Source organism: Narcine bancroftii, chromosome 4 (genome assembly GCF_036971445.1).
Source record: "Narcine bancroftii isolate sNarBan1 chromosome 4, sNarBan1.hap1, whole genome shotgun sequence".
Classification (NCBI taxonomy): domain Eukaryota; kingdom Metazoa; phylum Chordata; class Chondrichthyes; order Torpediniformes; family Narcinidae; genus Narcine; species Narcine bancroftii.
The window spans coordinates 114103927-114130078 of NC_091472.1; the positions used below are offsets into that span (position 1 = coordinate 114103927).

At 41.2% G+C, this 26152-nt stretch overlaps 1 protein-coding gene across 24 annotated transcripts in view; it reads left to right on the plus strand.

Annotated features, from left to right (window-relative positions):
• The window catches only part of plcb4a (phospholipase C, beta 4a), a 628445-nt gene that overhangs the window by 178130 nt on the left and 424163 nt on the right, over window positions 1-26152 (plus strand). For 4 of the 24 annotated variants that reach the window (XM_069932466.1, XM_069932465.1, XM_069932448.1 and 1 more), the window contains exon 4: window positions 5523-5612. The exons of 18 other annotated variants lie outside the window; for them this stretch is intronic. The gene's annotated coding sequence lies outside the window, so the exon portion shown is untranslated. Of the gene's footprint in view, window positions 1-5522; window positions 5613-19777; window positions 19828-26152 lie in introns of those variants that run through there. 2 more of the 24 variants (XM_069932456.1, XM_069932468.1) reach the window with 2 other exon arrangements.

The following is a 26152-nucleotide window of genomic DNA, read 5'->3' on the forward strand; positions in this document are numbered from 1 at the left end:
AAGATCCTTGACTTTTCGCTGGTTTTTCAGCAACATGAAGAGACATTAATTGTTGAGTATGATCAACTTTCATGATTGAACCTAGTTGAAATGCTCTTCTTTCGGGAAGATTCAAAAATTCTGTCACTAGCTCATTCCACAGGGTTGCTCATTGACATTCGAGCATTAGCAGCACCACCCATGGCTCCTTGCTCAAGTATAATTGATTCTTGTGGCTGTGGTAGCCATTGACCTGCTAGTTACTCCTTGGGTACTTCACTTTGAATGATCGATCTTAAAGATGGCCAGAGCTAAAGTTTTTACTCTGGCCATCTTCATAGCATGTTGTTCCTCAAGTTCTAGTCTTCTCTCCATTCAATGATCTTTTTCGTTCTTCTTGCTGAATCTTCATTTCACCTTCTTGCCAAAGTTGCTGATTCTTCATTCAAGCTTCTTTCATTAGTTCCTGATTCTTCATTTCAGCTTCCATATCTTCAAAAGCACGTTTTTTTTTCACAAACTACTCGTGTTGTGCACAGATTGCAGCCAAGTCTGTTTGCGCCTTAGCATGCATAGCTGATATGCTTGAAGCACGCGAAGCTGTATTTACTCTAGATGCCTTTGAAGACTTTGAAAATCTTCCTACGCTCATAATCTTGGAAATACCATCATCAGGATTCACATCTGAACTTTCAGATACCGCTGATCGAGTCTCAATCTTCAGCATTTCTCTCGGTACAGTGGGGTTTTGCAATGTACATTCATCTGTTGCAGTTCCACTAAACTCTAAGTCATCTAATGATGCCTGCAGTGCCTTAATGGAGTCGTCGTCTTCTTGATAGTTTAAGCCGCTTCTTCAGTGGTGGCTGGCTTCAATATCCTGCCAAGCATTGTCGGTCTGCCTTGCTGGCTCAACTCTCGATCAGACAGCTCTGTGAGAGGAGCTGTTTGCTCGAGGTCTTTAGCCCAATGAGACTTCTTCTCCATCTTCAATTCTTTCCACTGCAGCCTGTCTTCTCCTGGCTTTTTCTTGGAACTGTAAGCAAATCTTTATTTTGCTTGATCCCTTTAAGAGTATTCCCAAGTTGTGTTCTGTAGTATTCACACAAACTGACGTTATCTATTGTTTTCAATAACTTCTCAAAACATTTCCTGGGCTTCCTGCCAAATGCCTCTGGCTGGTAGCTATCTTTATCTTATATTTCTCTCTCCTGAAGGTTACACAGATGTTCTTTCCTGACAGACATACTCACTAAGGCTTCTGGAATATTCCTACAGAAAACTGCTTTTCGATTTTAAAATCTGGATGGAAATTCTCTTCGACAAATTTCTACGATTCTTTCTTCCAAACAAATTCACAATTTTATAAAACACTTTTCTTTGAATAAAAGGTGTAGATGACACTTCCCAGCTTCTAATATTTTCCAATTTCAAGATGTCATCTTCAAAGAAACGTTAGCCTCGGTATTCCAAATTGCATTATATTCATCCAAATAAATCAAACTTTGTAATTGCAGCTATAAATAGCTTTAATTTTTTGTTGATATAAGTAAATAAGCATTTTCATAGCTTCGCACTTCATAACGCTGAGTAAAACAAGGCATATCGTAAATGGTAACGATACTCAACTTCAAACAAATATAAAAGAATTAAAATGATAATAAATTATGAATAATGAATAATAATGATGAATGCAAAGAAAAGTTTCTCGAGTGCTCAGATCTTTTCCAGGGTTATTCCAAGAATGAGAATGAGCTCCTCGTACGCTTGGATATTACAACATATGATGTAATCTTTCTTTGGCTTGGCTTTGCGGACGAAGATTTATGGAGGGGGTAAATGTCCACATCAGCTGCAGGCTCGTTTGTGGCTGACAAGTCCGATGCGGGACAGGCAGACACGGTTGCAGCGGTTGCAGGGGAAAATTGGTGGGTTGGGTGTTGGGTTTTTCCTCCTTTGCCTTTTGTCAGTGAGGTGGGCTCTGCGGTCTTCTTCAAAGGAGGTTGCTGCCCGCCAAACTGTGAGACGCCAAGATGCACGGTTTGAGGCGATATCAGCCCACTGGCGGTGGTCAATGTGGCAGGCACCAAGAGATTTCTTTAGGCAGTCCTTGTACCTCTTCTTTGGTGCACCTCTGTCACGGTGGCCAGTGGAGAGCTCGCCATATAACACGATCTTGGGAAGGCGATGGTCCTCCATTCTGGAGACGTGACCCACCCAGCGCAACTGGATCTTCAGCAGCGTGGACTTGATGCTGTCGACCTCTGCCATCTCTAGTACTTCGACGTTAGGGATGAAAGCGCTCCAATGAATGTTGAGGATGGAGCGGAGACAACGCTGGTGGAAGCGTTCTAGGAGCCGTAGGTGATGCCGGTAGAGGACCCATGATTCGGAGCCGAACAGGAGTGTGGGTATGACAACAGCTCTGTATACGCTTATCTTTATGAGGTTTTTCAGTTGGTTGTTTTTCCAGACTCTTTTGTGTAGTCTTCCAAAGGCACTATTTGCCTTGGCGAGTCTGTTGTCTATCTCATTGTCGATCCTTGCATCTGATGAAATGGTGCAGCCGAGATAGGTAAACTGGTTGACCGTTTTGAGTTTTGTGTGCCCGATGGAGATGTGGAGGGGCTGGTAGTCATGGTGGGGAGCTGGCTGATGGAGGACCTCAGTTTTCTTCAGGCTGACTTCCAGGCCAAACATTTTGGCAGTTCCGCAAAACAGGACGTCAAGCGCTGAAGAGCTGGCTCTGAATGGGCAACTAAAGCGGCATAGTAATGATGGTAATGCTACAAAAACAATTTATCCTTAAAGTGATAATACAAAATTACTAAAAATCAAAAGCACAAGGTTTTAACCTCTACATATTCCAAAGTGATAGACAGCCCACGCTATCAAAACAGAAAATGCATTGCAGAACCATGGAGCATACAAACAAGTTTATTTACCTTAAGCTAATGGGAGTGAGGAATACAAAGTCAGGTAGACAGTGTCACCTTTATCAGTATAGAACCTCACTCAAAGATCACAGTGATTTGGTACAGTTCATATGGTACATTTTGGGAGGACATTTCTCACAAGTTGTTAAACAAGTCTGTTTGAATTTGTTTGATGTAAATTTTTCCTGATCTTTATTAGCATTTGTCATTGTAGTTCTTCTTTTGGAATGTAAATTACTGACATCAAACAGTTAAACACATTAACAGTTAATGCAGTTTAGTTTCAGTCTTTAGGTCTTTACATATTTGAGGTAACATCTCGAGAGTTTGTCTCCAATATATATCAAACATTTGTATTCTGTGTAGTTTTAGTTTTAATCTAATTATCCAAAGCTAATTATTAATATGAAGGGTAAATCAAATCTTTAACACACAAAGCAAAGGGATCTTCTGTCAGTAGGTGATTTCAAACTACCTTGTAAAATGGGATTAACCAGGCACACTCACGAGGCATCTTGAAAGGGTCGCACCTGGTCAGCGTCGTCCGAAGTCAACTGAGTCCCTGCCCTATCTTGGAGATGGTCAGGGAACCCAGTTAAACTTACCCAGGATCCACCAACCCACGGCTTGAATAGCAAAATGGCTAACCCATTTTGACGTGAGCGCTTGCATGCTGGCATTGCAGGGAAAACCCAGCTGAAGTGTCTGCAGTGATCGTGGAAGAGAGGGGTCGCTGTCAGGGCCTGGGGTGGAGAAAGGATGGGGGAGTGCCACAATCAGCGGGAGAGGAGTCACTGATGTGGGAGCGAGAGGAGAGGAATAGCTGCCTTGGAGGCTAGAGGGGAGGGGTCACTGCCGTAGCGGAGAGGGAAGAGAGGAGAGGGGCTGGCTCCCATGAGGGAGAGAGGAGAGAGGAGAGAGGTCGGCTGCTGCAGGGGAGAGAGGTGAGGGGTCGGCTGCTGCGTGTTGGGTGGAGAACGATTGACGGTGGGAGGGGATGGGACAGGGAGGCTAGTTTGCATCATTTAGCACATCATTTCGGGGGTGGGATCTCCCTTAAATAACCTGGTCGGGAGCCCCCTTAAATTGCTGAGTTGGCGATTTACTGGGGCTATCCCCCCCTCAACCTAATAGGTGCGGGAGGCACCTTTGTCCCACTATTTGCACCTGGGTCCCAGGAGGGCTACCTGGGTGCTGCAGCTTAGAAGCACCTCGTGTCTGAGTGTGAGATTTCTGCATTCGTTTTTACATGAATGGGTGCAAATTCTCCTAGATCAGTAATCAGTACACATATGGAAGTGGGTTTCTTTCTGTTAATATAAATGCTAATTAGGCTGTCTGAAAAGGCTAACATATCTTTTCTTAGTAAACATGAAACTGTGGTTTATTTCCATCTATACAGTAAAGGCAATTGTTTATCAGCAAGGCTAAGAAATCCTGTATTAATCAAGACAAGCAGTGGTTCTTTTCCTTAATACAGTATTTGTCATTTCTGGATGACTTAATATAAAACCATTTTACCTCCCAATGTGGCTTCTCTACATCGGTGAGACAAAATGCAGACCTGGGGACGGTTTCACAGAGCTTCTGCACTCTATCTGAAGTGGCCATTCTGAGCTCCTGGTTGCATGCCATTTTATCTCCCCAACTCATTACCATACCGACCAGTCTATCCTGGGACTTCTCCAATACTAGTGTGAAGCCCAACAGAAAGAAACTAGAGGAACAACGCCTCATTTTTTTTGCCCAATGGGACGAAGAGAGAATTTAGCAATTTAAGTGAACAACTCCCCTTTTTCTTCTTCTGAACTGTTTTCTTGCTTCCTTCCTTCCACATATTCTCATTTCTTCCTCTTGATCCCTCTCTGTAGTCTAAACCTTGATGTAGCATTATGTAACCTTGATGTAAATTGTTTTTAGCCAAATGCTTTGAAAATCATATTTGAATTTAAAGCACAAAAATTGCCCTCTGGACATAATCGCTAGGAAATTTGCATTAACAAATTCATTTGCTGCAAGATCCCATAATTCAGGGCTCTTGGTCTTCTGAGTTTCAACCTGCTCGCATTATTTTTCACTTAAAGGTTATTACTGACTGCATTGCTTGGCACATGGGTCAGTTGTTCTGAAATGTGAGTGAATTGAATTCCTGCATTTGAGAATTCAAATCCATCACACATGTTTTTAAAAAAAATTAAGTTCAGACATACACCACGGTAACAGTCCATGTTGCCCAATTAACATCCCATTAACCTACATCTTGGAATGTTTTAAACAGTGGGAGGAAACCAGACCCCCCTGGAGAAAACCCACGCAGACTCAGGGAGAATGTGCAAACGCCTTACAGCGTGGGATTCGAACCCCGGTCTGGTCCCAAATGTTGGCACTGTCAAGACGTTGCACTAACCACTATGCCAACCATTGCTCAGTGGGAACACTTTGAATTAATGAGTTGCTGCTTCAGGATTTGAGCATATACTTGAACCTGGCACTTGAAGATAATGTTAAGATAATTTCCTTTCAGAATAGAGCTTGAGGAGCAAGATTTTTTTTCTCTGCACCACTGGGCAACAGAACTAAAACATATAAATTGTTTGCTGTTTATAGAACTCTGTTGTGGAAATTATTTTGAAGTTCTGGAATTCCTTCCTGTTCTACATCCAGAATCCATGGTGTATTTGGATGGCCTGTGATTTTGTGAGTTATGGAATCTAATGTATTCAAAGTTTTGAAATGTTTTTTTGCTTGGCTTGCATTTTTATTGTAGAACTCTTCCATCACTTTGTCTTTTTTATCTGAAATTATAACTTTGGTCAGCTGTTGGCATTTTGAAGTATGCATAAGCTATAAGCTTTGATGATTCATCAGAATTAGTATTGAGGTGATTGACTTGCCTTATCCCTGCAGAAATTTTTCAATAAGAATGCATGGCAAACATCGCCATTGTAAATAACTTGCTCTCTAAGTATCATAATGTAATGTTGATTTTAAAAATGGAATTTTCCAGAAGAGTCTGAAATGCATCTGAGTTGAGTATCAATTACCCATCTCAATTTCCAAAGAACATAACTTCAAACATGCCCAGGAAGCAATTTTGTAATGTCAACAGTGATATATTTCCATCAGAAATTAGCATATCAAGTTCACCAGCACATGAATCTCAGTTCACTGCAAATACCCTCAGTATCGATCACAAGCTCCAAAACCTGGCCTTCTGCACACCCCCAAACACCACCTCCCCACTCCCCACCCTGCAACTGGATCCTTGACTTCATTGTTGGTAGACCACAATCAATATGAATAAGAAACATCTTCTCTTCATTGAGGATCAGCACAGGTGCACCTGAAGATGCGTGCTTATTCCACTACTCTATATTCTCTCTACACCCAGGACTGTGTGGCTAGGCATAATGTTAATGTCTTCTATAAATTTGCTGATGTCATGAGGAAACCAACAGGAAGGAGATAAATCAGCTAGTTGAGTGGTGTCATAACAACAAACTTCCAAAACTAAGGAGATATTTGTGGCCTTCAGGAAGGGTAAATCAGGAAAACCCAAACCATTGAGGGATTAGTAGTGGCATGGGTTAAGAACTTCAAATTGCTGGGTGTCATCATCTCTGAAAATCTGTTTTGGGGCTTCCATGCCGATGCAATCACAAAGAAGGCTCGCCAGCAGTGAGGAGTTTGAGGAAATTTGGTATAATACCAAAGACTCTTTCAAATTTCTACAGGTGTACTATGGAGACCATTCTGACTGGTTGCAGCACTGTCTGGTATGGAAGTGCCAATGCTCAGGACAGGAAAAAACTATAGTGCATTGTGAACTTGGCCAGCGCATCCGTTTTCACTCCATTGAGGACATCGACAAGTTTTGATGTCTGAAGAATGCAACCTTTATTCTCAAACACCCTCACCACCCAAGACATGCCCTCTTCACACTGTTGCCATCGGGAAGGAGGTACAGGAGCCTGAAAATAAATACCCAGCAGCAAAAAGACCACTTCTTCCCCTTGCCCATCACGTATCTGAATGGACAGTACCTCACTTCCTTTTTATATACAATGTAACTTAGAGCAATACACAAAGTGCTGTAAGAACTCAGCAATTCAGGCACCATGTGTGGAAGTCCATGGACAGTCAATTTTTTGGAGCTTGTAAGTTCTCCCCCTGACCTGCATGCATCCAGGTGCTCTGGTTTTCTCCAATTTTCCAAAACATAACGTGGTTTGTATGTTAATTGAGTGTAATTGGGCTGCAGGGATTTCATAGGCAGGAATGGCCTTCTATTGTGGGGTATCATCAAAATTTAGAAATTTAAAACATTTAATCAACATAGATTCAACCTAGAAAAGACCATTGATGTGTGATGCTTGGAAGAAAAGAATAAACCTTGGGCATCATTGCAGATTTCTGGATTCTGGGCATTGCCATGATATCAGCATTGCTTTAAATTGTGGCTTGGAAGATGGGTGAAGCTGAGTGTTTATTTCATTGACCAGCATTAAAATTTCTCTTTTTTTTATGGCTGCAAAAGATAAACATCCAATATTATTAATAATTAAGTAAAGGCATTCTTATACTATAATTATTTTTTGATTTCTACTTCATTACTTTTCTGGTGATTGTAAGTTACATTTGCACAAAATAACTGAGGTGGAATAAAATGAACTTTCATATTTCTTTCTGACCTTGCACACACATTCTGTGCCTTGCAACATGATTCAGATGAGAAATGGATCATTAATCCTATGTGACACTGGCTGTCTTCCATGAGAGCTGTGTTTCTCAAGGATCACTGTGTAATATTATCTCACCAATGAATTCTTTCCTCAAATTGGGCCACTCCAGTTTGGTGCTTGATTACTAATTTGAATGCAGAACCTGAAGCATCAGCAAACCTGTGTGTAGGCTTCATGTTTTGAGTAGTTGCCTTGATTTTCAATGCCTTGGTGATGAGGAGTATTTTTATAGCTGCTGCCACACTCCAGTCTGAGATGAATGAGTAATACCATTATTCAAGACATAAAATAACAGGGAATATCACGGAGGCCACCATTCTGAGACTGAAGTCCATTAAAGGGCAGTGATCATCTCTTCCTATGGTTTTCATACGATGTTAAATCCTGTCCATACATTTGGAGAGTTTGGAAAGTAAGGATGGGAAGTGGGGATGATACGAGACTATTTCTGACCAAGCGAGAATAGCAAGCCAGTCACGTAATGCAATGAAAGTCTTCAACCAGACTGTCAAGGTGCAGGTATGGATGCATATGTTTTCTGCAAGGTTGATAGTTTGGACTGGAAAATGACTGAAGTAGTTGCAGTAGACAAGTGGAATTCAATGACCACTTTCAACAAGAGAGAATCCTCCTCTTTCTTGTGACATTCAAGGGCATTATACGATAGCTGCAAACTTTTTTTCTCATTGTATGACAACAATCAAAAGCAATTCATCAACAAATCATAATAAGGGTTTAATGTCGTGAACATGTGTCATGAAATTTGCTGTTTTGTGATAGCAGTATTGTGCAGAAATACTGCACAATTATATAAATACAAGATTTAAAAATAAATATCTAGTTAAAAAGAAGGAGCAAAAGTGCAGTAGTGTCATGGATTCATTGTCCATTCAGAAAACTAATGGCAGAGGGGAAGAAACTGTTTTTGTAACTTTGAGTGTGTCTCTTCAGGGTCCTGTACTTGCTTCCTGATGGTAGCAGTGAGTAAAATGTATGACCTAGGTGATGAAGGTCCTGGATGATGAAGTAGACTGCTTTCTTGAGGTACCACCTCTTAAATACGTCCTTAATGGAATGAAGACTAATGCCCATGATGGTGCTGGCCAAGGCTCTATAGCCTCTTTCTGTTTTGTGCATTGGCACCTCTATATCAGACAGTGATGCAACCAGTGAAAATGCTCTCTACGGTACAACCTGTAGAAATTTGCAAGAGTCTTTGGCGACATACCAAATCTCCATAAACACCTTATGAAATGTAGCCACTGGCGTGCCTTCTTCATATATGCATGGACCTAATGGTCCCAGGTTAGATCTTCAGAGATGTTGACACCCAAGGATCTGAAGTTCCTTAACCTTTCCACTGCTGATAAATCTCCTAGCATCAACATTCTAAATGGTATAATTTACTGGAAACTTGCCTGGACCAAATACTTCATTTACAGTAGCTACAAGAGTATATCAAAGGATGGGTTTTCTCTGCAGAGAAGACCTTTCCACTATCTACAAGACAGAATTCAAGAGAGTGAATAAATATCCTCCACTTGGCTGGGTAAGTGCTGCACCAGCAACACTTTAGCTTGAAATCATCTTGCTAAAATAAAACAACTAGCTTGTTTGCCACCCTACTCATTTCTGCCACAATGTGGCTGCGCTGAAAGCCAAAAGTATAATGTAACAACTTGCCAAGCTGCCTTTAAAAGCACATCGAAAGCTCTGTGTCAACCAACAGATAGCAACAGCAGTAGATATGGGAACGTGACCAGTTTGAATTCAGGTTGCACAGTCTCTTGACTTGGAAATGTATTTCTACTTCTCTCTTATCAGTCTGGATTAATATTTCATATCACATTTCTAACGGCAATGTGGAGGTGTCCTTGGCAGATGATCAAGGTGGGCACTCCTCATCATCTTTTTTTTTTAAATTTTTTATTTTTCACACCATAAATCACATTAGCCATGATATACACTATTTCTTTTTCACACATATACAGTGACTTTTTCTCCCCCCCCCTCCCTCCTCCCAAGCCACCCCCCTACCCCCCCCTCTCATCCATTTTAGGTATACAATCTAGGTTGCATTAAGCCAGTCAGACAATGTTGTCATTCAACAAAAATACACCAGAAATTCTACTGAGTCCATTCTTTTCTTTCCTTCTCCTTCCATCAACTTAGGTAATGTTTGTCCCCGGTAGGTTTTCGCTATTGTATTTAATGTAAGGCTCCTATACTTGTTCGAATATTTCAATATTATTTCTTAACCTATATGTTATTTTTTCTAATGGAATACATTTATTCATTTAAATTTAGTAGTTTCTTCCTTTTAATTTGGTTATGTGTTCCATTAATATTTAAAGTCATATAGTTCAGCGTAGCCCTTTTATATTTTGTTTATCTTCTCTTTCCGTTTTTCCATCATTACCTTTCCTCCTTTTCCATTTCTGTTTTCTTATTTTCAACTCTTTATAAGACAACATTCCTACAACATCCAACATTTTCCTTATTCTCCTATTTCTATCTTATTTATCCCCAATCTCCCCTTCCCCTCCTGAGTTGTCCTTTATCCCTTGTCGGACAACCACATCTCCCCTCTCCATTTGGATTTGCGAATCCACTCACAAGCGTCAACTGATTTTGCAGTGACCGCTATTTCCCCCCACCCCGCCCCCCCCAGAAAAGATTTCACTTTTCATATGTCACAAAGGTCACTCTTTTAATTCCCTCCTTATTCTCTCTATTCCATTACCTTCCCTTATTAATTCTTGTCTATACTATCTATATTTTCCTCTAAGTACAGATACATTCACGTATGCACATTGTCTCTATTCACTCTTATACCTCTTTACCCGCATACATATCAATCGTGATCATTTTTACTCTCATTACCCGTCTTCATCCCTCAGTCTATTTTTGTCTTTACCCACATACATATCAATCGTGATCATTTTTACTCTCATTACCCGTCTTCCTCCCTCAGTCTATTTTTGTAATTGTTCTGCAAATTTTCGTGCTTCTTCTGGATCCGAGAATAGTCTGTTTTGTTGTCCTGGAATAAATATTTTCAATACCGCTGGATGCTTTAGTATAAATTTATACCCTTCCATAAAATCGCCTTTGCTGTATTGAACTCTTTTCTCTTCTTTAGGAGTTCAAAACTTATATCTGGATAAATGAAGATTTTTTGCCCTTTATACTCCAGTGGTTTGTTGCCCTCTCTTACTTTTTCCATTGTCTTCTCCAGTACCTTTTCTCTTGTAGTATATCTTAGGAATTTTACTACAATAGATCTTGGTTTTTGTTGTGGTTGTGGTTTAGAGGCCAATACTTTATGTGCCCTTTCTATTTCCATTTCTTGCTGTAGTTCTGGACATCCTAGGGTCTTAGGGATCCACTCTTTTATAAACTCCCTCATATTCTTGCCTTCTTCATCTTCCTTAAGGCCCACTATCTTTATGTTATTTCTTCTGTTATAATTTTCCATTGTATCTATTTTTTGAGCTAGTAGTTCTTGTGTCTCTTTAGTTTTTTTATTAGATTCCTCCAATTTCTTTTTTAAGTCTTCTACCTCCATTTCTGCTGCTACTGCCCGCTCTTCCATCTTGTCCATTTTCTTTCCCATTTCTGTTAAGGTCATCTCTATTTTATTCATTCTCTCTTCTGTGTTGTTTATTCTTTTTCTTAAATCATTAAATTCCTGTGTTTGCCATTCTTTAAATGACTCCATGTATCCTTTAATAAGAGAAAGTACCTTCTTTATCTTGCCTTTCTTTTCTTCTTCTATTTCACTGTACTCTTCCTCTTCCTCTTCTTCTTCCTCCTCTGGGTTGGCCATCTGTTGTTTCTTTGTTGCCCTTTCCTTCTTTCTTGTTTCTATTGTCTTCTGTGGTCTCTTCTTGCTGCAGGTGTTCTGCAGCTGTCGTTGCCGGCTGTGGAGATTGACTCCCCAGCTGGTCCCCCTCCCGTCGGTGTGTTTTTTTTAATTCGCATCGCGCATGCGCGATTCCTCGCGCATGCGCGGTTGCGCACTTTTACTCGGCTCAGCGAGCCATTTTTGTAGTCCATTATTTACCGACCTGAGGGACCGGGTTTCTCTCTCCGCAGCGGGCCTCTTCGGACAGGTAAAGCCTTCACCTTTTTCCTCCTTTGTCTTCTCTTCCTCTCTTCTTACCGTTGCTTTCGATTTTTCTTTTTTTGTCGCCATCTTCTTTTCACCTTTATACTCACTTTTCTGTAACTTTTATTTCTGTGCCTTTGTGTTTTCCTTTGTTTTTCCCGACTTTTCTGGAGAGGGCTGGAGTTCACCGTCCGGCCACTACTCCATCACGTGACTCCTCCCCTCATCATCTTGATTCAATTAGGTTTGCTCGTACTTTTATCATGCAGTTGAGCTAAGGAGAATTCTTCAAAATTTTCAGGCTGAGAATATAGGGCATAATATTGGCAATTTATTGCACCTAGAATTTGCATTTTGCTCAAGGTTTAAGATGTTTTTCAGTTCCTTAATGCATCATTAGGTTTTCAGAAAGCTCCAGATCACAATATTAGCTCCTCTATCTATTTTAAAATTTTGCAAATGTATGTAGCATTTTACAAGTCGAGCTAAAAGACGTGAACAGTATGTTAAAAATAAATAAATAGAGTTGTTCAGCTAATCGGAATATAGAAATGTTCATATTCCTTACAATCTGCAAGTTCACCGAGACAGGATAACATTTAAACGCTTATCCCTTATTGTGTGTGTTCAAAACTGAAATTAATTTGATTTTGGACAGGAGAAGAAAAATGGGTAATGGATGTAGCAAAGGACAGTTGAACTGAAGGAGATCAGCCACAATTTGATGGAATAGCAGAGTGACGTTTGAGTCAAACCATCAGTATTTCACCTCCAACTTGGCAACTCAATATTATATACTGTATGCAAGATACATACGTGCTGGAGAAACTCAGCAGGTCACGCAGAGTCCTTAGGAACTAAAGGGTATCCAACATTTTGGGCCTTGGCTCTTTGTGAGATTAAATTGAAAATAGACGGTGTGATAGTACAGATTCTATCACCAATGTGTATATGTACAGATTGTAGTGTAGGATGACTGTTATTGGCTAAGAGTGTAGCCACACCTACTGGCAGGTCTTCAAGGATTGCTTCTAGCCAGACCAGGTCATTCTGAACTGGTCGACCTACTTGTGAGATCCTCCAGTCTTTTAGTTAATAAAAGCCTTGGTTTGGATCAACAAGTCCTTGGTTCTTTTGATGTGCATTACAGACGGCACCTAAAGAAAAAGGTGGGGGGGAGGGAGGAACAGACAGGGGGAAGGAGTACATGCTAACAGATGAGAGGTGGGAGGGTAGAAGAGAAAAATAAGCTGAGAAATGATGGAGGGAGAGGGTAGATCTCTGGTAGGTGAAGGAAAGGAAGGGTGTGGGGAGCTGGAAAGAAGGAGATAGAGAGATAGGGAAAGAGATAGACACAGGGGAGGGGTTTGATAGAAATTGGAGGCCAGCTGGTTGGAGAGTGCCCAGATAGAATATTAGGTGTTGGTTCTACAATTTGTGGGTAGCCTTGGTTTGGAAGTGCATGAGCCATGGATAGACATGTCAGTGTGGGAATGGTGTGTGAAATTAAAATGGTTGTCCATAATGTACATCTTATAAATTAAGAACAAATCAGAAAATCGTGGTGATTCTACACTTTTCTTAATTAGTGCTAGATGTGGCTTATTTAGTAAAGTGCTGCTGAGCACTTTCAGAACATAGATCAAAGCTTTCAGGTAGACTTTAATGTTCTGGGGGCACATCTTACAGAAGATTAAAGAAATTATTGTATCACCAGAATTCAGATCAATATTCCTTTTAAAACTAAAGGTAGCAAAATAGATTGGCTGGTCATGATCACCTTGCTATTTTGTGAGAATCTGTTGTGGGTCAATTAGCTTCTGTATTTCCTAGACTGCAACAATAGGCTCTTTCAATCTGCCATGTAAAATGGGATTAACCGGGTAATTTGAACGATTAGTGACCCAGGAACATGGCGATATGAAAGGCTCCAACCAAGTCAACCCAGTCAGAACCCAGTAAAATTTACCTGGGCATCCTACTCCAGTGGTTTGAAAAGGGAAATGGCTGGCCCAGTTTCTCTGGTGACATCAGCCTCAGTGCATCCCTCAGCAAATACTCCTACAATCTGGATTGTGTAAGTCGGCAACTTTCCCTCACTGACATCTCCTTGTGCTGGAAGACCAGCACGTTTTGGGCAGTCCAATGTGCATCTTTCACTGAGTTGAAGCTCTGGATGTCTGTCTCTGCATGTGTTCCTGAGAACAGCCCATAAAATAAGAGTCCTCTTTCACGGTGCAACCAAAAATGAACCGTGACAAGGAGCCTTGCGTCCTTCTCCACACACTTTGAACAAACTGCATTCTGCAAAGAGGTGGGCAACTGTCTCCTTTCGATCACAGTCATCTCAGACACAACATGAGTTGTGGATAATTCTCCTATTGTACAGGAACGATTTTACTAGGACTGCACCTCTTACTGCAAGTCAGGCCAAGTCCTGGCACTGATTTGTGAGCACTGGCAATAAGGTATTTCACCCAATGACCTAGACAGTCTACTCAGGGAACCACCCCATCATATCTATCGATTCCGTGTCATTGGGACATTGCACAACAATGGGGCCAGGCTCATCCTTCGTATCACGTGGGACTGATGAACCTCAGCGCATAGCGGCACTTGGTCAAAGATAGCAATGAGAAGAGGTTGTGACCACGGTGAGGGGATCCTTTATGATGTTTGCCACTGCCTTGAAGTCATACCTCACACAGATGTATTCAATGGATGGGTGGTCGGAGCCTGTGATGGACCTGGCTATGTTTGTTACTTTATGCAGCCTTCTGTCTTCCTGGTATGTTGAATTCCCAAACCAGGCCAGAATGAAATCACATCACAGCCTAGATTGTGAAAGGGTTTGTGGAAGTACTTGATTGATTACTATTGTCTGTGATATGTGTTATATTGTTCTTCCAATCAAAATCAACATCATCTTTTTGTTTGGTTTCTGCTATTTTGGTTCTAAACCAAGTTTGTAACTCATTATTGTGAAGGTTATGGTGTAACTAGTTTTAACTAATCATTTACCCTGCATGTCAATCTAATTTTTATTTTCCTAATATAATGAGAATTTAATTATAATTTGGTGCTTTTTGGAGTACTACAGAGTACCTGGAAAAAAACTTCCTTCCAGATTTTGTTGGCCTCTACCAAGTGAATATCACACCCTGTGCATTCTGTTGGCTCATGATCAAACATTAGAAAAGTATTTTTACACAAAATATTATTTAAAATGACAAGAAACAACTTTCAGCAAAATTTCACGGACAGAAAGTAAGGAAGGATTTCTTCACCATTGTGCTTCTGTGGCATTGGGGTAGTCCAGCACAGTCAGGATGTAATATCGCAAATTCTTCTTTGAGAAGGTGTCAAAGAACTGCCACTTACATGTGATGGTACTTTCACAATGTTTTCTTAATGGGAGTTGCACTGTTGGTCCTGATGAAGCATTATCTTCCCTAATATTTTGTCTTTATTTGGTAAGTGTCAAAATATGGATCCAATGTGGTAACACACCAGCAGTAAGATTGCCTTCCTCATTTTCCACATTGCTGTGCTTCTTTGTACTATATCTTTCCCTGAATCTTGATGCTATTATTTGGCTCAGGAATGTTGTGTGTTCCAGGTAAAAGTGTTTGCTTTCACTTATTGAGCTTTCTAATCCATCTGTCATGACCACTGCCTGCTATGTCACTACACTGAGAACCATGAGTCTGACCTGAAATGCCGACCATTCTTTTTCTTCCACTGATGCTGCTCAACTCGTTGAGTTCCTCCAGCCGATTGTTCAAATTCCATCTGCAATCACTCGTGTGTATCCTGTTCTCCATCAATCTTGCTCTCAATCAATGGTCCACTACTTCCTCAAGCATCAAACCCTGGCCAGGATTTGGTGCCAAACAAAGAGAAAATGCTCCAGACCCCTGTGGAAAGAGAAAGTGAACTTTTCAAATCAGAGACCCTTCAAGAAGATCTGTAAGCATCGTTTTGTTGCTCCTTGCATTATCAAACAAAAGAAAAAAATGGATCCATGAATAGAATAACCTTTTACTGAAGATTTGAAGAATGTTGCTGGGACGAGGAACTGACTTTCAGGGAAGGGTTCAATAAGTTAGGACTTTATTCCCTCCAGTGTAGAAGAATGAGCAAATGCAAGCAGGCTTTTTCCACCGAGGTTTGGGGAGACAAGAATCATAACACACGAGTTAAAGGTGAAAATTGAGGTGTTTAGGGAGCATATTAGGTGAGTGTGGAACAAACTGTCAGTTTTGACATTTAAGAAAATTGTGGAGAGGTACATGGATGGAAGGGGTATGTTCCAGATGTAGGTCAATGGGACTAGGCAGAATACTAGTTTGGCACAGACTAGATGGACTGAGGTGCCTGTTTATATGCTATAGTATCGTCTAGGTCCACAGTAAATTCACAATGATTCCTGTCTGGTATAACATTGTATCATAAATCACATCATTTAATATAAACCAGTTCTTAGAGTAATCAACCCAGGGCTTCACTTTTACATCTCATTCAAAATGTGCCACTTCTGAAAGTGAAATTCTCCCCAGCAAGTCTCTCTTCAATCTCTCCATGACACAGTGATGCCAGCCCAGTTATAAGTCTTCAGTGGGATTTGAATGTGCGATTTCAATCCTGAGACTATTTGGCCGGGATGCGTTTGCTTGATCTATTTGGAAATCATAAGTCTAGTCCATTGTTTATTGATGAACATATTATGGTGATGGGAATTAGACAGCCCTGTAATTTCCATGTCTTTCAATCAATCTGCCACGAGCAGTGAAATAGAATTGAATGCCATCATTTGATTAGACTTACTGAGAGAGACAGATGATCCTTGGTAATTGAAGCGTCAGTAAACTCGACGTTTACTACAGATGGTTGATCTGAATGAGGGAATTGCCGAGAAACCTTCAGCGTTGAATTCAGTTAAATATTGTTAAAAACTGGAACACTGCTGTCTGAAGTTCTTATGAAAAATTAATAATGTGAAGCAGATTTTGAGGTTGGCAGCCCCTTCCCTTAAATGTAAATTCTGATGATTCATGCAGTGGATAACTTGAGAAAATTGCCTGCAACTGTGGCCAATCACTGTTATTGATCAAGATCACGGGCAGCTTCACCAAATGGATGCTTTTTTTTCCCCCAAATTTCAGTTCAAAATATAGGCACTGAATTCTGCCTACCTTTTTATATAAACAATAATAATGTTTACATTTTTCTCCCTGTTCAATAATACTGGAGAGCTTGAAAATGGAGAGTCACTTAACTCACCAAGCCTCCCCATGCTGTTACATTTTTTATAAGATGTAAAAGAGGGGCAGTTCATTAACTTATTTAAATTATGTGCCCACGGTGCTGACTGAAGCCTGATTAATTTTATTAGAATTACCATCGGATCTTTGAGGGCCTCAGGAACTTAACAGCAGCTGGCACCAGAGATAAAAATGTAAAGCAAAGATTTGAAAATAAATTGAAAATGAGGTTTGGTCCCAAGATGACAGCGCCCATGCTTGGCAGCCCAGAACATGAGGAATTGTGGAATGATGCAGGACATAAGTGAACACCACCTGCTAAGAAGGAGAAGCCTGAGAGAGGACCCACAGTAGCGAACCAATGAAGGCCTTGGAGTCTGAAGACCTTGCATCAGGAGGCAGCTGGAGACTGCCTCAAGGGAACCAAAGTTCAAAAAAATTCAAAGTTCAAATTTATTGTCAGAGTACATACAGTACATGACATCACATATAACCCTGAGATTCTTTTTAAGTGATTAAAAATTTTTTTTTTAGACGTTCAGCATGGTAACAGGCCATTTCGATTCACGAGCCCATGCTGCCCAATTAACCTACAACCCCCCCTCCCAGTATGTTTTGAACAGTGGGAAGAAACCAGAGATCCTGGAGGAAACTCATGCAGACACGGCGAGAGCGTACAAACTCCTTCCAGAGGATTCAAACTCTGGATAGTGTTGTGATAACCACTACACTAACCTACAGACCAGGCAAAATTTCTACTTGTCAGTAATGCAATAAAAATAATAGTCAAGAAAAGATGCGTATACAAAAGAGCAAAAGGTCAACAAGAAGGAAGTGCAAACAAATTGCTCAATACAGAAAATAAATATTCAATCATAAATAATGTACAAATAAGAGTTCTTTAATGAATCTCTGATTGAGTCTGTTGTTTAAGAGTCTGATGGTGGAGGGGTAGCAACTGTTCGTGAAACTGATGGTACGAGTCTTGTGGCACCCAGACCTCTTCCCTGGGTGATGATTTGCTGCTGCAGCATTTCATGTAGATTTTCTTGATGGTGGGGAGAATTTTGCCTGTGATGTACTGGGGTGTGTCCACTACCTTTTTGCTGAAGTATTGATGACAGAGCTATGGAAGTTTGCCAAGATTTCCAGTGTCATATCAAACCTCCACAATCTCCTGAGAAGGTATAGGTGCTGATATGCTTTCTTCACAACGACATTTGTGTGTTGGGACCAGGAAAGATCCTCCAAAATAGTGACTCCAGGGAATTTAAGTTTGCTCACCCTCTCGACCTCTGATACCTCAATGATCATTGGACCATACACCTCTGGTTTTCCCCTCCTGAAGTCCACAATCAGCTCCTTGGTTTGGGCGATCTTGAGTGTGAGGTTGTGGTTAATTCATCAATCAGTCAGGTTTTCAATTTCCCTTCATTAACTCATTGCCCACTTTTAAACAACCCACTACCATCTACACATTTGTAGATGGTGTTCTTCTTTGGCTTGGCTTCGCGGACGAAGATTTATGGAGGGGGTAATTGTTCTACCAAATCACACAGTCGTAAGTAAGTAGAGCAGGGGACTGAGAACACAACTCTGTGGTGCTCCAGTGCTGATGAAGATGTTCTTATCTATCTTCACTGATTGGAGTCTTGAAGTGAGGAAATCCAGGATCCAATTACACACTGGGGTATTGAGCCCAGGTCTTGGAGTTTGCTGATCAGTTTTGAGGGGATGAATGCCAAACTGTAGTCGTTAAAGAGCATCCTGATGTGTGTATCCAGGTGTTCCTGGGCTTTGTGTAGAGCCAGTGAAATGGCAGCTACTGTAGGCTGTTGCTGTAGTAGGCAAATTGGAACAGATCCACATTGCTGCTCAGGAAGGAGCTGATATGCTCCAACACAAGTCTCTCAAAACACTCCATCACAGTGAGTGTGAGTACCACTAGTCATTTAGGAAGATTACCACACTCTTCTTGGGCACAGGTACGATTGAGGCCTGTTTGAATCTGGTGGGTATCATGCCTGCTGGAGTGAGATGTTAAAGATATCTGTAAATACATTTTCAAGTTGGTCAGCACTGTTTTTCAGTACTCGGCCAGATACTCCATACAGATTCCTCTCCTGAAGGCACCTCACACGTCATCCCCAGATACTGAGGGTCATCAGTCATGAGGGACATGTGGGCACGTAGTGGCCCTTCCTTGTTCTGGTGGTCAAATCAGGCGTAATAGGCATTTGGGTTCATCTGGGGATGAAGCTTTGCTGTCTCCTACTGCACCAAATTTGGTTTTTCAGCAGGTTATGTCCTTTAAGCCCTGCCACAGCTGTTGGTTATCTTTTGTTGTTTGTTTTTGTCCAGAATCACCACTTTGCCAGGGAGATGCCTTTTCCAGGTACTGAGACTGGATTTGTGAGGGTGCCAGTGGTGAGTAGGGCTCCTGAAGGGCCTAGGTCGTTGATGGATTTTGTCTGGATCCGGGTTTGAGGAGTGTGGCTTGGCGATGCTCATCTTTGGACTATCCAATTGACAGTCTTGCCACTCCATCGTCCTTGAAGTTCCTTTCAATCTATGACAAAGTTCAAGCATATTTTGTCACAAACCAGTGGAACCCTTTGCATCACCATCAAACAGAGCGGTCATGTGCTATTTCAACACTCTGCTACATTTCCATTTCCTTCAAGGTTCTAAACCCATTGTTTGTACTCACCATTTATTCCTATAACATTAAGATGGCACACCAAATATACTGATAGACCAGGTTGATAAGAGTTAGGGAAGCGTGATTTTCATTGGTAAGTTTATAAAAGCTTGAATTTTACATGCATGTTAAGCAACAGGGAAGTGAAATAACGAGTTTCTGTCTGCACATGTTTGTGTAGATACGTGAGAATGTGTTGTTTGGAGGAATAAAAGAGATAGTGGAAGAAGCACAAAAAACAATAGAATAGAGATGGGAAAAAGAGGCATTTTGTGTTTTTAATATAATCTGCGAAATGTTAACAGCAGAGCAACTTGTCATTTAAATAACATAATATCTACATTTCTGGCAGCTATCGAGTGGCACAGTTATCAGATCGCTATCACAGCACCAACAACCTGGATATGATTCCGGAACTGTCTGTAAGGAGTTTGTACATACTCCCCATGTCTGCATGCGTTTCCTCCCATAATCCAAAGACGTACGAGTTGAGTAGGTTAATTGGTCACACGGGTGTATTTAGGTGGTGCAGGCTCATGGAATGGAAGAGCTTGTTACCATGCTGAATCTCTATATTAAACTAAAAATGTGCAAGTTCTTGTTGTTTTCAGAGCAGCCAGCTCCTCAGAGACTGTTGACTGTTCACTTGATTGAAGTAACCCCTGGCACTTTCACCATACCTCACTGCATAGCCACCAGGATTTCCCAGTCCATTTAAGGCAGAGAGACTTTGAAGAATTAATGATGCCTCTCACATCATAGGTTCTGGGGAATAACTGTATCTGAAGTTAATGAATACAAATTGATTGAATATCCTTGAAATGAGCTGCTTTTGCATCCCTCACTCCCCAACCTGCACTGTCCCATACTCCGAAAAAAATTAATTCAGGGTAGTAATGAATCAAATTAAAATGTGATGAATGAAATTTGCATACACGTACAGTTTTAACAGAGTGATGCACTTTGAGTGTGATAATTCTGACATAACCACTCACATACTTAATAATACTCACCAAGGTCATAGCCAGTGCATATTCTTTAATATTGTACGTACCCCATCCTAGGGGAGAAGAAGAGTCATTCTACTATCAGATGTTGAGGGCCTGGACTAGAGAGGAAAACCCTCAAATAACAGATGGAGTGCAGCTACAAGGGCCACAGGAGTGGCCTTCTTACCAAGTTAGAGAATGAATGTAAAAAAGGTACAGTAGTGGAATGTATGAATATGACACAAAGGATGCACAGTGTTTGTTTTATTCATAATTTTATCATGAATAAAGTAGATTTTTGGGAAAATAAAATACATCTGTAGTGGCACTCCCTATCAATAACAGAAGATTTTCATTATTGGGTGGGAGAAGCTCACAGCATTATTGTACATTGGACAGATGTGGCCCATCCCCTGCACTTTCGCCCTGGTGGTCACTAGAGCAGACATCCGGTCCATCTGGAGATAAATGGAAAGGGTCTGAAGAGTCATCATGTAAGTCACCAGACAGAGGGGGCAAGGGTGTTCCCGATGTGGCTCTCATCATGTGTGGCTGCAAAAATTAAAATGTAAAACCAAACTATGATGGGATCAAATGCTACTATGTGCTGAGGTTCCTCCTGTCCCTTTGCCACACAATGTCTCAGTCAGCTGGATATTGCCAAACCACCTATACTTCAGAGAAAAGTTTTTACAGACAAATATCTTTGTTCACATGTCCATCAGACTGTGGTCAGCATGAAATGTCCTGTAGTCATTCAGAGGCAATGAATCCATGGATTCTGTGGGTTAGCTCCCTGAGCTACAGATCATTTGGTAGAAATGCTTCATTGTCATTGCTCGCTAATAAAGGTTAATTGGTCGGATGAGTGTCATAGGGAATTTGGGGCTCATGGGCCAGAATGGCCCATTATCCTGGTATATCTCCCTTAAAATAAGAGTTGTACGACACAGAAATGGCCCTTATGACCTTCCACGTTTCTGAGGACCTTGTTCCTATCTCTTCTTCTTCTTCTTTGGCTTGGCTTCGCGGACGAAGATTTATGGAGGGGGTAAAAAGTCCACGTCAGCTGCAGGCTCGTTTGTGGCTGACAAGTCCGATGCGGGACAGGCAGACACGATTGCAGCGGTTGCAAGGGAAAATTGGTTGGTTGGGGTTGGGTGTTGGGTTTTTCCTCCTTTGCCTTTTGTCAGTGAGGTGGGCTCTGCGGTCTTCTTCAAAGGAGGTTGCTGCCCGCCAAACTGTGAGGCGCCAAGATGCACGGTTTGAGGCGTTATCAGCCCACTGGCGGTGGTCAATGTGGCAGGCACCAAGAGATTTCTTTAGGCAGTCCTTGTACCTGTTCTTTGGTGCACCTCTGTCACGGTGGCCAGTGGAGAGCTCGCCATATAACACGATCTTGGGAAGGCGATGGTCCTCCATTCTGGAGACGTGACCCACCCAGCGCAGCTGGATCTTCAGCAGCGTGGACTCGATGTTGTCGACCTCTGCCATCTCGAGTACTTTATTTCTATTTGCCCTTATTAGGACAGCATTATTTTTGTGCCTTATCTATTTGTGCCCAAGTAAAGTTTATGGTACCATCACTAATGTGAAATCTTTGCTGCTTTGCCATGCTCCAATGTTTAATAAAGTGGTATATGTTTAATCTAGTCATTTCAAAGACAAATCAAACCAAGCTTCAATGTACAAATTATATATGACTTTTTAACATCTAACTGAATATTTAATTTAGAGACACAGGCCATTCTGGCCCACGAGGCCATGCTGCCTGGTTGCTTGGACTGTAATAGGATATGGTTTTCTTTTCTAGATACATAGAACAATATCATAGAAGAGGAATTGTGCTGAAGTACCCACAGATTTGATTTAGATGGATGTTACTTTTGTATCAAGCACTAACTTTCATTTTGCTATTCAGAATTTCAATTAAAAAAAAATTACAGTGTTGCTGGGGCTGCTTTAACTGTGCAGGACCAGGAGAGCGGAGACACAGCGCTGCTCCGAAAGGTTCATCCATCTGGTCCTTCTGCCGATGGCTCGGTACAAGCTTGAAACAGCCTATTAAAGGAACCAATGGTGTTTTAAAATTCTGCAAATGCAGAGTCTGTGTCCAAGATGGCAGCACCTGTGTTCGGCAGCGGCTACAAGGGGTTGCAGACAAGGGGTGCAGGCCACCAGAAACAGGAAGTACACATCCCATTGAAAAGGAGAAGCCGAGGAGATGGACCTACAGGACAGTGATTACAGCAGTGGACCAGCAACCGACTCAGCAGCTATGCAGGCTGCAGGTGACTTGAAGTCGGGGGACCCACACAGGATTTGAGAGGGTGTTGTGGACAAGAAGGGCTCCCAAAAGCACTCAGGCGCTGAAGGCTTCCTGACTGTGTTGAAGGTTTGGATCTAATGCTCAGGTTCAGGTGTCTGTGTGGCTGCAGTTGCTGCGGGAACATTGGAAGCAAATGTACGTACACTCATTGACTGTGAAGGGACGCTCTTTTGCTTTTTTTTCTCTCTTACTGATGGGACGTCGAGAGACAATAGTGGTGACTTTTTCTCTAATAGCAGGCAGAGGAAAATTTCATAATACATCCGTATATACTTGCCAATTAAGGAACTTTAAAAATGATTTCAATTTGAATGATAAATGGCTGAATACAAAGGTTGGTCAGAGTGAAACACATAAGTCTGCAGATGGTGAGTAAAAACACATAGAAATGCTGGAGGAACTCAGCCGGTCTCACAGACCACAGGTTGGTCAGTGAGGTAGGTGAATGACAAATCAGCTTTATGAATAACAAATGACATTCAATTACTTCACTGCCCACTATGGTCAAATTTTTAAAAAATATAGCCCCAAAACACTTTTATATTAATTGACTGGCAGGCTGGTTGATTATTCACAATAAAATTATTTCTGGAACTTTTATTTAAAAAAAACCCGTATTCACAATAAAAATGTACCTACAGTACAGTGCTCAGGTCTTTTCAAATTCATAGTGACCCGTTCATATAAGCACAAAGAAAAACAGTGCAAAGTCTATTAATGCTCAGTGTTATATTTATTTGTACATTTGCTGATACAATAGGTATGTGATGTTTTTAAACAAAAAGAAGGTTATGGGTGTGTGGTTGGAAAGGGGTAGATTGTTGTGGAATTGGCACAGCATTGTGGAAAAAGGACCTATTCTGAGCTGAAATGTTCTGTAATTGCATCTGCAGTATTAACCATATATAGGACCATAATCACTAAGGTTGCTCCCTCAGGGTTGTTTCTCCTCCAGTTTTTTTTGAGGGACTTCCTTGATGATCTCAGCCTCTCTGTCTGGTAGCAGTCCTTCCCCACAGAGCTCCTCCTTTCACTGAATATGCTTAATGCATCCTTCATCAAGTATTCCTGTAGCATGGAATGTGTCAGCTCATCATGCTAGAAGACTGACACATTTCGGACAGACCAAAGAGCATATTTTTCTCAATTTATGATCTTTCAGCAGGTCTGGGTGTCCCTGGGAACAGCCCATAAATCAGAGTCCTCTGTCACGCTACTGCTGGGGATGACCTGTGATTGGGACCTTTGCATCCTGATCTACACACTCTTGGATAATTAATATAAAGAGGTGGATGACTGACTCTCACCATCAGTCTTCTTGGGAGTAACATGCTTTAGGAATGATATTCCATCTAACTGGAATGGCTCTTCTCACTGCCAGTTGGCTGAATCCTGATGTGCATTAATGGGTCTGACAATTAGACATTCTATCAAATGATCTGGACAGTCTGCTCAAGGAGCCACCACACAGTATACTTGGAGACCTTGTCCCTTAATGTCCACGGACATTCCGTGCTGACCACTGCCTGATAGACTTTTCCATATGGAAGATAGTAGGCAATGTCCAGTTCTCTGTGACATTGCATGGCAATGGGTTCCAACCCATCCTTCATAGCACCTGGGACAGGTAGAACATAGCAGCACTTGCTTTGATTCCATGCACATCTGATGCAACCACATACTAAGGATATCATCAGGATGTGCACCATGTTGGGTACGACCTTGCCCTCATTGTTTGGTGACTTGTACATGATGACCCTTCGGACCCTTTTTCATTTTGAATCCCCAGATAGACTGGAAGTCTGCTCAAGGGACTGCCAGGGCAGAGAGAAGATGATAGGCCACTCCTGTGCTATGTACAATAGTGCCAATAGCTCCTATCTGATGACCAGATTCTTCCCTATTATTGAGATGGAGCGCACTGTGGATATCAATTTTTTTCCCCAAAATCAACTTCACAATTATGTACAAAATAAACTGCAAAGTCTTTATGCATCCTTTGTGTCATATTCATGCATTTCTCTACTGTACCTCTTTGCATCCATTCTCTGACTTGCTATGTAGCCCACTCCTATGCCCCTTGATGCACTCCGCCTGTTATTTGAGGGGCTTCCCCTCTTTACCTCCTATGAATGTTGCAAGACCTGATGAGATCCTCCAGCATTTCTGTTTTTACTACAATCACTCTGCCTGTAGACTCTTGTGTTTCACTTGCTGGGTATTTCTATTGTTTTCTGTTTTCAACTTTAGGTAGACAGCATTTGCAGTATTTTCCTTTTTAATAGAAAATCTAAGAATCCAAGTCTTTTCTGCATGTGTTGAGCTTGTAAAAAGAAGTTCTTTGCAATCTTTTCCCAATCCATGTCAGTCATGGTCTCGATCAGTAGCTGAACAAATCTGCTATCTTTTCTGTTATGTCTAAAAAGATAGATCGAACTGCATAATCATCGCCATCCCATGTTTTTGAACTTGATGTCCTGTATAATTGCTCAAGTCTACTTGCGGATGCCAACTTAAAACTTGATTTTAATGGAATGCAGAGCCAAGAGCCCATTAGGTACAAATGATTAATTATATCAGCTGATGATCATTTTTATTTAGTGTTGGATCCCAGCATAACAAAATAATTTGAATCTTAATTCGTTGAAGCATTTGTGAGAGAAAATTTTAACCTGGTTCCTGAATTTACCTTCTGCTTGTAAATTTAAATCATTGCAAATGTATTTCTCTGGCTGTTTGGTTTGCTGTCTTTGCTTTATGTAATTATACCCAGTGGATAATAATGAAAATTGAGCTGAGAGTGACAACTGGGTAGCTGTCTGTTTTGCCTCCGAGTGGAAACCTTTTTAGTTGCTTGTTGCAATCTAGTTAAACTCAATTAAAATGTGTTTATTTGACTGCCAGATCACCTGTTTTGCATTTGTTGGATAGCTCTAAGTTTCTGTTTGCCTTTATGGATGGTTTGGTACGATGATTTTATTGTAGTTAACGGAGAGTGATACTGGCAGGTGGAAACTTGACATTCCAGCTGGTCTCGTGCTTTTCCCACCAGTCCAATTAAGCAAAAGTTACTCAATTACTTTGAATCAGAAGTAAATAAT